Source organism: Schistocerca gregaria, chromosome 2, assembly GCF_023897955.1.
Source record: "Schistocerca gregaria isolate iqSchGreg1 chromosome 2, iqSchGreg1.2, whole genome shotgun sequence".
NCBI lineage: Eukaryota > Metazoa > Arthropoda > Insecta > Orthoptera > Acrididae > Schistocerca > Schistocerca gregaria.
The window spans coordinates 78,796,324-78,810,446 of NC_064921.1; the positions used below are offsets into that span (position 1 = coordinate 78,796,324).

The 14,123-nt window shown below is 45.4% G+C and overlaps 1 protein-coding gene across 2 annotated transcripts in view; it reads left to right on the forward strand.

Annotated features, from left to right (window-relative positions):
- LOC126336349 (solute carrier organic anion transporter family member 5A1) overlaps positions 1-14,123 on the forward strand; it is a 397,873-nt gene that overhangs the window by 199,391 nt on the left and 184,359 nt on the right. For both annotated transcript variants that reach the window (XM_049999929.1, XM_049999932.1), the window contains exon 3: positions 3,965-4,064. The gene's annotated coding sequence lies outside the window, so the exon portion shown is untranslated. The remainder of the gene's footprint in view (positions 1-3,964; positions 4,065-14,123) is intronic.

A 14,123-nucleotide genomic window follows, 5' to 3' on the forward strand; every position in this document is an offset into this window, starting at 1 on the left:
AGACAAGATGTTACAGACCAGGACATGAAGGCATTTGGAAATGCAACAGTCTGTAATATGATAAGGAACGAGGAACTGAATTCTTCCACAGTTAAGATATCAGCTTACGAACTGCAAGCCGTTTTCATGGCCGTGAGAAAACCACGAACGTGCCTTATATCATGATAGCGAGACGGGTCACGGACGGCAGAACGTTCAACTGGAAGCAGTGAAGAGATGAGCCTCGGGGAGGAGTAGGAAGGACTTCCTGAGACCCTGACAGCCACCTCCCAATCTGTACACCGTGGGTGGCACAGCAGCGCAGCCCTGTGAATCCTGGGTTGCACGTCGGAGGCTAACCATCCAGACAAAAGAGAGATCCAGCCTGGTTGTAATACCAAGTACTCTTAGTGCTGTGTTGTACAGTGTCTTAGTAGTGTTTTTCAGAATTGTTACAAAATTTGTTACTTAACAATGCCACATTGTGTAACAGACGAGTAGTGTGCGTTCTGGATTTCGGATGAATGGATATCTGTGCTCCATATGGCCAAAACGTAGTATTCCGATTTTTTGGTTATTTTTGTTATTATTGTTATTGTTATAACTGTTATTATTTGTCTTAATATAGTTATTCTACGTAGATCCCCCCCCCCCATTAATAAGCATAATCCTTAGTTATTACTAACACATTTGAAATCCTGCTTACAACATTATGTACTTCATTCATGCCAATTCATGTTCAACATTCGGTCTGTTCTTTTATATACGAGGGTTGAATGAAAAGTAATGCCTCCACCCTCGTTAGTTGGGTTTGGATGGAAATATTTTAATAAATAAAGCGCGGAAATAATCCTTAGAATGTTATCTTTAATTACCAATATTCACTTTTCTAAATAATCACCAGTCGGTTGGATACATTTCTGCCAACGACAGGCAAGTTTTGCCGGCCGGTGTGGCCGAGCGGTTCTATGAGCTTCAGTCTGGAACCGCGCGGCCGCTACGGTCGCAGGTTCGAATCCTGCCTCGGGCATGGATGTGTGTGATGTCCTTAGGTTAGTTAGGTTGAAGTAGTTCTAGGGGAATGATGAGCTCAGATGTAAGTCCCATAGTGCTCAGAGCCATTTGAACCATTTGAACAGACAAGTTTTCTAAAGCCGTCACGGAAGAAGTCGACGCTCTTTTTCCGCAACCACAGTCTCACAGTTTTCTCAACGTCTTTATCAGAAGCATAATGATGTACCCGTTGATCGTCTTCCATTATCGGGAACAGATTGAAGTAAGAAGACTGTGCTAAATCTGGACTGTATGGAGGATGCCGTACGTTGGTGAGATTAAGCCTCTGAAGTTCTGCTGTGGTGGCACGTTAAGTGTGTGGTTTTGCATTGTCATGCTGCAGTATAACATTTCCCTTTTCCTTTCGGACCCTTGTTAGCCATCGTTTCAGAGTTCGCAGCGTTGTGACGTAACGCTCTGAATTTATTGTTGGTCCACGATCAAGGAAATCAACATGGATTACACCATCTTCATCCCAGAAAACTGTGGCCATGATTTTTCCAGCTGAGGGCTGCATCTTGAATTTCTTTTTCTGGAGCAAGTCTTTGTGTCGATATTCCGTAGTCTGACGTTTCGTCGCCGGGTCGTAATCGTGTACCCACGTTTCGTCTCCTGTCACAATTGAACGGAGAAAGGCGGCACCTTCATTCTCGTAACGCGAGAGGAGTTCGTGGCAAATTTCAAGTCTGTGCGCTTTCCTTTCAGGAGTCAGCATCCGGAGTACCCATCGTGCACAGATCTTCCGATAGCCAAGCAAAGCAATAATGTGACACACACGTCCTTGTGAAATCCCGATTGTGCTTGCAGTTTCTCTCCGAGTGATACGACGATCGTCCTGAATCAATCTGTCAACGTTTTGTTTGTGAAACTTGGTGGTTGCTGTCACAAGACTTGCAACTCTTTGTTTGTCACGCAGGTCAGGTGTTCCCGCCTCAACATCATTACTCGCTCAACGATGCACAGTACTCACATCAACACAATCACCATAAACTGCTTTCATTCTCTGATGAATCTCCTTTACTTCAACCTTCTGTTGTCAAGAATTCAGTGACTGCACGTTGCTTATATCGCATTGACCGACCGTCTGCGCAGGGTTCCATACTTTACACAGTAACAACACAACCGTTCAGTGCTAAGGCTTCCCGCCAACTGGAGCTGTAGAGAAGAGGCTACGGAACAAGCCAGTACCTGCCGCATATCAATGCTGCCAACTGTTGAAGATTTACGAAGATGGAGGCATTACTTTTCAGTCAATCCTCGTAGATAACAGACCAAAAGAGAGTAGCAAATAAATGAATGATGCCTTCTGTCTGCGAATCTTACCGTATTTTTAAGTATTTGTGTGTCATATTTTCTGAGGCGAAGATTGGAGACAAAAGCCAGTATTTCTGTAAACCAGACCTTTCCAAAACTTTTCCACATGGCGACACCCTTCTAATACATAAAATTTCACGACACCCTTCCACTAATATTAAAGAAAGACTCTGCTGTAACTAACCATATTTCAAAGAAATATTGATTTTTTTATGTAATTGCTATGTACAGTACAATTATACATTAACCACAAATACAAAACTTCTCAATATTGTTATGAATTCAATGACTCACGTGAGCTTGACGAGCATTACAAGTTGATTCTACTAGTCTCCCGCCATCCTTGAGGCAGCTACTCGATGTCCCGTAGTGTCAGGATATGCAGTTTGTAAAGCTCCGCTCTAAACGATCGTGGTAGAGCACCAAAAAGCCACACTCAGCTTGATCGGTGCACCAAACCACCGTTCATACTCGATACGGGTCCACCTCACCTCCTAGTCTCGCAGTCTAGACCGCTTGGCATCAAGTTACACAACTAGGTTAAACTTCCTGTATTTCTTTTTATGACTAATTTCTAATCGATTTCAAAGCAAAAGACTTCATACTCAGGCACACAGCATGGTAATCGGTGTGTTGCACATCCCTAGGTGTATCACGTGGACGTCAACGAGTATTGCTATACCGCAACTGGCAGGGTCAGCTAAAATGCCGGGTGATCGTACCTCAGCTTACTAGCTTTGCGGAAGTCTTCTGTAAACTATAGACTGTAGCCGCATAACACTCCGCTGCAGAGTGAAAATCTCATTCTGGAAACATCCCCCAGGCTGTGGCTAAGCCATGTCTCCGCAATGTCCTTTCTTTCAGAAGTGCTAGTCCTGCAAGGTTCGCAGGAGAGCTTCTGTAAAGGTCGGAAGGTAGGAGTGAAGCTGTGAGTACGGGGCGTGAGTCGTCCTTGGGTAGCTCAGTTGGTAGAGCACTTGCCCGCGAAAGGCAAAGGTCCCGAGTTCGAGTCTCGGTCTGGCACACAGTTTTAATCTGCCAGGAAGTTTCATATCAGCGAATACTCCGCTGAAGAGTGAAAATCTCATTCTAGTTCACGTCTATATTGGAAATAAAGTATTTTCTCTCCATACGTTGTGGTTACTATTTTTTTTTTTTTAGGAGGGATGCGGGGTGGAGATACATGACGGTTAGAATCAATACGGGCCATTTGTCACCGAAGAACAGTTCACATGGATTACCTTGAGGTAGTAGTTCTTCATGTTGTACGCGACATCACGTTATAGACCTTGCGTGTCAGTTACAGCGAGGTTTCGACTCTTCTGCTGCATGTAATGACCGCAGTTTAAAATCGTTCTAGAAATTGGAAAACGTGCCCTTGTCCTTCAAAGTGTTACGTCAGAATGCCGTATGCAGACGCTATTATCCTCACGCAAAGAGTACCACAATACACGTAGTGAGTCCGCTGTGGAGCGTTTTGTTTTTTGCTCCGTAACGACATCCGGTGACGCACCATTAGCTCTGAGTGGATGACGTCACGGCTCCTGAGCGTTTAGCAGAATCTGTGTCCACATGCCGTTAGCTAACATTGACCTCTTTTTTCTCTCATTGCTTGCAGAAATTCCTGCTGAAGAAGGCTGCGGATTCAGACCGCGATGTCTCTGCGCTGCTCGTAGGGGCGACGGACAGCTAGCTGATAGCGCCTCATTCCTAACAAGGTAAGGCTCGCTCCTGCGTGCACCTTAACTGCTAGCGTTGCTGACTACTATGTCTGCTTGCGACACCCCATCGCCCGTGTCTGTTGAATCACAATCACCGCGTGACAGTACATTTCGGAGGTGTGACAGACGGTGTTAAACGAGATGGGGAAACGTACATTCGTTGGCTGAAATTACAGTCTCGTCTCCTATTGACCTTTAAAAGTAAAACAATGCGTTTTTTTTTAAATTCACGGTTGTCATTTTCTGGAGGGTCAGAACCAAGGTACAGTCAAACGAAATTTCTTCTGCATATTCTAATAACGGATCAACGTACTTCAGTGTCTCGGTGTCCCTGATAACAGGTTCTCGGGTTCTTCTACCGCCTCGTCTTTGCCCTCTTCTTCTACCGAACACATTTTCTTCACTATATCCGCGTCACATAGCTGTTCTAATCCCGTTTTACAAACATCGCTATTCAGCTATTCACAGATGTTTTCAACATCCTCGTTTCACAACTAGAAATTTGTATTCTGGATGAACATATTCTTTCTCGTTATAGTAGAATAACACAGGCTTCTTCTAAAATGTTCGACGTTTCGACCCCTCTGCTGGGATCTTCCTCTGGATCTTTTGGTGTTCACTACTGCTAGAACACTGTCTGAGACGAGTGTCGCGTCCACTTATAAAGGGGGAGCAGAGCGGGAATATTAGCCTATGACTATGTCCCACCAATGGTAGCCATATGAATTTTAACCAATACTATCATTTCTCCAGCACGAACGCCAGAAAACTTCCCCTTTTTAAGTGGACGCGACACTCGTCTCTGACAGTGTTCTAGTAATAGTGAACACCAAAAGATCCTGAGGAAGATTCCAGCAGAGGGGTCGAAACGTCGAACATTTTAGAAGTAACGCGACGCGGCTTAATAACCCAGAAGATTTGAACTTCAGCGACAACGGCCACGAAAGCCCGCCGACTTACATAAAACACAGGCTTGCTTTTTTTTAACCGTGCCAAATTATATATTATCTGCACCCATAATATCAGAAGTTCGCTAAACTTGGTCTCATTTCCACATATTATTTATAATAATAACAACTTAAACTACCAATCAAAAGTTTTCCGTTACCCATAACAACTGCGGATTTGTGGTTAAAACAGCGATTTGGCTTTAAATATCCTGTCATTTCCTCATTCTGACAATAAAACAAGTATAAACACGTAATAAAATGTAACACCTGCAGCCGTCGTTACGATGTTATTTATTATCTGTCAACCAGTTTTGGTTGAGGGGGTTAATTCCACTCGCATATGCGATTTATCAGTGCCCAACATCTATGAACTACCTGCAACAACGATGATGGTAGTTGACGGCTGCAGACACTACATCGTTATTACAGGCAGTCTGCGAAAGTCAGTTCATGGATGTTGCCCACTGATCAATCGTGTATACGATTGGAATTAACCCGCTCAGCGTCAGTTAAGGGCTGAAGATGGGGCACTGAAAGTCGGCCAGTGTGGCCGAACGGTTCTAAGCGTTTCAGTCCGGAACCGCGCTGCTGCTACGGTCGCAGGTTGGAATCCTGCCTCGGGCATGGATGTGTGTGGTGTCCTTAGGTTAAATAGGTTTAAGTAGTTCTAAGTCTAGACGAGTGATGACCTCAGATGTTAAGTTCCATATTGCTCAGAGCCATTTGAACCAGTACAACTGCTTGGAGCAAGTATAGAAATAAAGAATGGAAGTAAAATAGCTAACATAGCAAATACGTGTGTCTATTGTCCATTTATGGTCGAGCTGCTGCTCATAAGCACCACATCACGGCGATAAATGCCAAACGACGCCTCGCTTGGTGTAAGGAGCGTAAACATTGGACAATTAAACAGAGGAAAAACGTTGTGCGGAGTGACGAATAACGGTACACAATGTGGCGATCCGATGGCAGTGTGTGGGTATGGCGAATGCCCGGTGAACTTCGTCTGCCAGCGTGTATAGTGCCAACAGGGAAACTCGGAGGCGGTGGCGTTATGGTGTGGTCGTGTTTTTCATGGAGGGTGTTTGCACCTTTTGCTTTGCGTGGCGCTATCACAACGCATGCCTACATTGATGTTTTAAGCACCTTGCTTCCCACGCAATTCGACGATAGCGATTGCATTTTCCAACACGATCGAACACCTGTTCATAATGCACGGCCTGTGGCGGAGTGATTACACGACAGTAACATCCCTGTAATGGACTGCCCTGGACAGAGTCATGATCTCAAGCCTACAAAACACCTTTGGCATGTTTTGGAACGCCGACTTCGCGCCAGGCCGCACAGACCGACATCGACACCTCTCCTCAGTGCAACACTCTCTGAAGAATGCGCTGCCATTCCCCAACAAACCTTCCAGCACCTGATTGAACGTATGCCTGCGAGAGCCGAAGCTGTCATCAAGGCTAAGGGTGGTCAACACGATATTAAATTCCAGCATTACAGAGGGAGGGCGCCACGAACTTGTAAGTCATTTTTAGCCATGTGTCCGGATACTTTTGATCACATAGTGTACCGGTAGGTGAATGTAAGGCGGAGCTGTCCATTGAGTATCTGGGCCTTAGAGTAACCGGGTTCCCGGGTTCGATTCCCAGCGGGGTCAGGGATTTTCTCTGCCTCGTGATGACTGGGTGTTGTGTGATGTCCTTAGGTTAGTTAGGTTTAAGTAGTTCTAAGTTCTAGGGAACTGATGACCATAGATATTAAGTCCCATACTGCCCAGAGCCATTTGAACCAACCTTAGAGTAACTAAACATTATAGGGCGTTATAATATGTCTGTAACAGACATCTGCCCATTAAGAGTACAAAGATTGGCTATGCTGCCTTAGCCTGCTGGTGGTATCTTGGCGAAATGAGAGGCAGGAGACAAAGCTCTCTCCGCAGTGGAAAAGACTCTCGGCTGCGGGAAGAAGAGAATGGAACAAAAAAGTAACGAGAGGGCACCAACTCTGGGGCACTCCGTTGGTCCTCGTGTTAATAATAGAACGTCACTCGCCTGTTCTACTTCTTCCGCTCCCCTGGGGAGTCGCTATTTTTAGTTCCGCATGAATGAATTTCTCCTGCTAGGTCAGTTGACGAAACGGGCAGTTTTACCACGAGCTTTTCTGTCTGCACAGTAGCGGTTTATGGAAGATGTAAATGACGCAATGAATCTTTCTGGCAGAACAGACTATTTACCGGTTAATTACTAATTGCTACGTGGCATTAATTACTTAAAAACTAAAAATCATTCATGTTACGAGAAGTGGGCACGTGATTTCAGTTACTGCACTTCCGGATGAATAGGCCACACCTTGTTTCATTACGAGGGGCGTTTGAAAAGTCCTCGCTAAAATAAAAACTACTTACGTGTTTGGAGTTAACCTTTGTTATTTTTCGACGTAGTCTCCTTTTAGACTTACACACTTCGTCCAGCGCTGTTCTAATTTGTTTATCTCTTCCAAATAATAGGAATTGTCCAAGTCTGCAAAATAGCTGTTAGTTGCTGCAATCACTTCCTCGTTTGAGTAAATTCTTTGTCCCGTCACCCATTTCTTCAAATTGGGGAACAAATTGTAGTCCGAGGGAGCCAAGTCTGGAGAATAGGGGGGATGTGAAACGAGTTGGAATCCTATTTCCATTCATTTTGCTACCACAACTGCTGAGGTGTGTGCTGGTTCATTGTAGTGATGGAAAGGGGCTGTTTTGCGGTCCAGTCGCCGGTGTTTTACTTGCAGCTCGGTCCAATAACGATGAATAATATTCACATGTAATAGTTTTACCCTTTTCCAGATAGGCGATGATGATTATCCCTCGCGAATCTCAAAAGACAGTCACCATAACCTTTCCGGCCGAAGGGATGGTCTTCCCCCTTTTTGGTGCAGATTCTTCCTTTGTAACGCATTGTTAGATTGTAGTTTGGTCTCAGGAGTATAGTAATGTATCCATGTTTCATCCTCAGTGACGAAACGACGGTTAAAGTCCTGCGGATTCTTCCTGAACAGCTGCAGACCATCCTCGCAACACTTCACACGATTCCGTTTTTGGTCAAACGTGAGCATCTGGCTACCGTGTCTCTGTCACTCCTAGAATTTCTATTTTCAGTCTTCCCATTTCCTGCATTAAGTTAGCTAATTTACCAGCTTCATATAGACTCTGTACGTTTCAGGTACTGATCTTAACTTTGTTTCGGAGATGCATGTTCGTACTCTCAGCAGCATTTAACGCATTTTCCCCCGGAGATCCGATCGGGGAAATGTTGAGTTAAATGTGCTTTTCATTTTGGCTTATGTGATACTCTTGGGAATAATTCTCGGACCGAAAGACCGAACTTGCAGCCGGTCGGAGTGGCCGTGCAGTTCTAGGCGCTACAATCTGGAACCGAGCAACCGCTACGGTTCGAATCCTGCCTCGGGCATGGATGTGTGTGATGTCCTTAGGTTAGTTAGGTTTAATTAGTTCTAAGTTCTAGGGAACTGATGATCTCAGGTGTTAAAGTGCCATAGTGCTCAGAGCCATTTGAGCCGAAATTGCAATTGTGAAATAAATTATTTCTATAGTCAACGACGAATAAGATGTCCTTTACAAATACGTTTCTCTCAAATCGTTATTTTTTCTTTGCATGTCCTTATTAATGTTTTCACGAAGTTCCATTGTCCTGGGATCACTCGTTTATCATGAGTTCAATTATAACCTCCCTGTAGTTACTTTCGTTCATTGCATTCGCCCGTTCCTTTTCAATTAGAAACCTTTTTCGAAATCTCTACCCCTAGTTCTTTGTGTACGCCGTTCATCGTCCACGACCTTTCATCTTAGATTTCGGTCGTAGTGCAACTCGGCATTTGTCACCTTATTAATCATTGCAAGTGATGGAAAAAGTGAAAAGTGACAGATAAATATACTAGAATTGACTGGGGATCGAACTCGAGACACTGTAGTCTAGCACTTCATCGCTTGTATTGCTTTTATCCATGGTGTACTGTGATACAAGGCTGTGCTCCAAATACTTTCAGAAAAGACTTTCTAACATATTCATTACATTTTAAAACATTTCTGTTTTTCAGAATTAATTTTCTTGCTATTGCCAGTCTGTATTTTATATCCTCCCTACTTTATCCATTTTCAATTATAGCGTTGTCCAGGTAGCAGAACTCATCTACTATCTTCGTGTCGCATTTCCTAATCTAATTCCCCAGCATTTCCATCTACTCTGCGAATGCCACGTCATAGTGATTGGCGGAGCGTATCTCTAGTACCAGTAACTAACTGATCCCCCCCCCCCCTTCCCTCCCTCCTTTCCCTGTTCCATTTGCTAATAACGCGTGGGAAGAATGATGGTCGGTGAAGCTCCGTAATAGCTCTAATTTGTCGTCTTTTCTCGAGACTAATATGGGGGAGAGTAATACGTTTCCCGGCTCTTCCCGGAACGTAGTCTATCGGAATTCCAGTAGTAAACCTCTCCGTGCTCTCTTGTAGCGTCCCCTACATTGTCGATCATCTCTGTAATGCTCTCGCGCCGGCTAAACAATCCCGTGATGAATCGCGCCGTCTCTCTCTCTCTCTCTCTCTCTCTCTCTCTCTCTCTCTCTCTGTCTCTCTCTCTCTCACCCCCTCCCCCCCTCCCTCCCTCCCTCCCTCCCTCCCTCCCTCCCTCTCCCTCTCTTCTGTTAATCCAATCTGGTAACGCTGTACCTACTCTTGTATATGGTTAAGAATTACGGATAATAACTAGAAAAAAATAAAATCACATGTACACGCAGCAGAGATGACGTTCATGACGTATGTAAGGGCAAGCAATAAAATGGATAAAAATAAGGTTTTTTTTTTTTTTGTCAGTGACAAGATGGAAGAGAAGAAACTTAAATGGAAAGGTGATGTTGATACGAGGGGCGTTATGCAACAGTTATTTTATCCGCCATTTTCGGTTGAAAAATGCGGAATTTCTTGTGGAGCGTCGTGGAATTTTCCTGCTTCAGCACCTATAGTTTCATGAAATTTCGGTGACTGGCGGCGCTAGCGAGACCTGTCAGTGAACAAAAGCAAAGTGAGTCGTTGGCGAAGGTATCTCTCATCATCGTAACAAGGTCGCGCAAACCTCTGCGGAGGTGGTTTTTAGGCGGTTTTCCACATCCCACTAGGTGAATACCCTGGCTGGTCCCCACGCCCCGCCTCAGTTACAGGACTCGCGGACATTTGAAAACGTTCGCAGTATTTCATGGCTTACACTAGATGCACAGTGCTGGGGTACAGGGTGGCAACAGTAAGGGCATCCAGCCACCCTCTAAGATCGCCAAATCCATAGTAACAAGGCCGACCTCGCGTTGAAGTGGGACAAAAGCACTCCGGCTTCAGGCCACAAGTGGCCCATCGGGGCCATCCGACCGCCGTGTCATCCTCAGATGAGGATGCGGATAGGAGGGGCATGTGATCAGCACACCGCTCTCCCGGTCGTTATGATGGTTTTCTTTGACCGGAGCCGCTACCATTCGGTCGAGTAGCTCCTCAGTTGGCATCACGAGGCTGAGTGCACCCCGAAAAATGGCAACAGTGTATGGTGGCCCAGATGGTCACCTATCCAAGTGTCGGCCACGCCCGACAGAGCTTAACTTCGATGACCTCACGCAAACTGGTGTATCCACTGCGGCAAGGTCGCTGCCTCACTGGGACAAAGGTCCTAAGAAAATGATGAAACGATCTTCATCAAACTCCGAAGGTCTTCCTGAACGTGTAGAGTCACCAATGTCAGAACAATCCTCATTAAAACGAGGAAGCCATTTCCTTGCGGTGCCCTGTCTGCTGGCATTATCGTCATATACGGCGCGAATATTTCTGGCTGCGTTCGCTGCTGTCATCTCTCTATTTTCCACAGCTCGAGGCCTTGCGGTAGCGTTCTCGCTTCCCGCGCACTGGGTCCCGCGTTCGATTCCCGGCGGGGTCAGGGATTTTCCCTGCCTCGTGTTGTGTGCTGTTCATCTTCATTTCATCATCATTGACGAAGTCGCCGAAGATTCGTCAACTAAAAAGAACTTGCAATCCGGCGGCCCAACTTTCTCGCATGGGGCCTCCCGGCCAACAATGCCATACGATGATTATCATCATTGTTATCTCTCTATTGAACTATAGCATAAGAATATGTCGCAAACGTTCAAGCTTCTCCACTTGGCATTGCATTTTCTAGCGCCCACAGCTCAGCCCACTATCTCCAAATGACAATATTTACTCAGATAACAACAGTGAAGTACAAATGACAAATACAATCTACGAATAAACCCATAACAATCTTAATGATGATGATGATGAGACCCATACTTCTTTACAGAACGTAGAGGAGCGGCGCGGGAGACCCGCGCCGCCTTACTAGGCAAGGTCCTAGTGGAGGTGGTTTGTCATTGCCTTCCTCCGACCGTAATGGGGATGAATGATGGTGATGAGGACGACACAACAACACACGGTCATCTCGAGGCAGGAAAAATCCCCGACCCTACCGGGTATCGAACCCGGGAACACTACCGCGAGACCACGAGCTGCGGACAACAATCGTAATACCAACATGCAAAACAAAAAGCCCTACAAACGTATGTACCAATGTAATTGGTAACTCCCCGTGATGTGTCGGGAGATGTATGTATGGAGATTTTTTCCGTCTCCGTCAGTTTTGATCCCCACTGGAGACTTACTAATGGCACGAGAACAATGGAGAACGCTACCAGTGTAGGGGTCGCTGCTGATAAATTCAGGAAAACGCCAAGTGTCTGGTGGGAGGCGCACGAGTACCCCAGGATTAGCTGCGCTGACGTAGGCGGCCCTTCCCTACAGAGCAGAGCTCATTAGGGGCTGCCATCCTCCAGCTGGTCCTCGGCCCTCTATATTTAGCAGCCCCTGGGGACCAGGTGTCTGCACTGTCCGCCTTATCGTTGCCGAAGGCCGGCCAATGGCGCCTGTAACCCTACTGGCAGGGGAGTTAGGACGCATCGGGGCCCTGGCTTGTGAGGAACAACCGTCACTCGACACCTAAGCGACTGTACGGGAGAGCACACGATGGACGAACAGCTATACTGCTTGCTCTACACCGTGTGACAAGGCGGGTTCGGCGCCCGCCATCCTACTTTGTCTTTACACTCCTCATTACGATAGCTGGGATCTGTACTAGGTTTTATTTCTTTTCTTGCTGTCATTGTTTCCAAAAGTTTTGGCGATAGAATCCGTTATCTGAGCATACATTACTACGGTAAATTATTGATGAAAGCCGCGCGGGATTAGCCGAGCGGTCTCGGGCGCTGCATTCATGGACTGTGCGGCTGATCCTGGCGAAGGTTCGAGTCCTCCCTCGGGCATGGGTGTGTGTGTTGTCCTTAAGGTAATTTAGGTTAAGTAGTGTGTAAGCTTAGGGACTGATGACCTTAGCAGTTAAGTCCCATGAGATTTCACACAAATTTGGACATTTTTAATGATGGAAGCTGAAGAGCCGAAAGCGGTGACGGAGCGGTTCTAGGCGCTTCAGCCAGAACCGCGCTGCTGCTACAGTCGCAGGCTCGAATCCTGCCTCGGGCATGGATGTGGGGTGTCATTAGGCTATTTAGGTTTGAATAGTCCTAAGTCTAGGAGACTGATGACCTCAGATGTGAAGTCCCATAGTTCTTAGAGCCATTTGAAACCATTTTTTGAAGCTGAAGAAATGAATTAAAATTTGTGCCATGGCTGGGACTTGGGTCTCCTTGCTTACTAAGCAGGAATGGTAGCCATTATACAACCACAGCACTATAGGTAACATGCCTGCACGTACTATCCTAGTCCAGTTCCCCCCCTGACACAAACTTCAGTTCTAAAAAAAATGGTTCAAATGGCTCTGAGCACTATGGGACTTAACATCTGAGGTCATCAGTCCCCTAGAACATAGAACTACTTAAACGTAACTAACCTAAGGACATCACACACACCCATGCCTGAGGCAAGATTCGAACCTGCGACTGTAGTGGTCAACATCTGAGGTCATCAGTCCCCTAGAACATAGAATTACTTAAACGTAACTAAGCTAAGGACATCACACACACCCATGCCTGAGGCAAGATTCGAACCTGCGACTGTAGTGGTCGCGCGGTTCCAGACTGCAGCGCCTAGAACCGCTCGGCCACTGGACCGCCTCCAGTTCTCATCTTCAGCTTATTTTCCCTTTCTTAGATCGTCACTATAAATAAGCTGAAGACAAATTTTAATTCATTTCTCCAGCTTCCATCATTATCGTAGATAAAAGACGAGACTCGAGAAATATGTAATTATATAATGTAAATTAATTTCTCGTGTGAAACTTATTTATTCAGATCGTGTGATTCACTGTTCCGAACGTTTTGTTGGAAGTAATATATTTCAGAAGTTATTGTATTTCATAGATTTCGATCTCTAACGCATCCATAAAAATCTAGTAAGCTAATAAATAGATTCAGAAAAGTAGATTATCTTTAAAATATAGACCAATTTTTGCTCATTCCCAATACTTGTTTATTTGAGACCGAACTTAATTAATTCAGGAGAGATAATTAATTAAGGATTTAAACCAGCACGAACTTCCAGCATATACTGTGTCCAGCCGCGCGGGATTAGCCTAGCGGTCTGAAGCGCTTATGGACTGTGCGGCTGATCCCGGCAGAGGTTGGAGTCCTCCCTCGGGCATGGGTGTGTGTGTTTGTCCTTAGAATAATTTATGTTAAGTAGTGTGTAAGCTTAGGGACTGATGACCTTAGCAGTTCAGTCCCATAAGATTTCACACACATTTGAACATTTTTTTTTATTGTGACCAGACCATTATAAATTCGTTGATTATGTTAACATAGTAATCATGGGCTAAATTTTCTGGACCCAACGACGCAAATAATAAATATGTAGTTATCGTGATTAAGAATTAATTTTTTATCAAAAAAATTGTTCAAATGGCTCTGAGCACTATGGGACTTAAGAGCTGTGGTCATCGGTCCCCTAGAACTTAGAACTACTTAAACCTAACTAACCTAAGGACATCACACACATCCATGCCCGAGGCAGGATTCGAACCTGCGACCGTAGCAGTCGCAC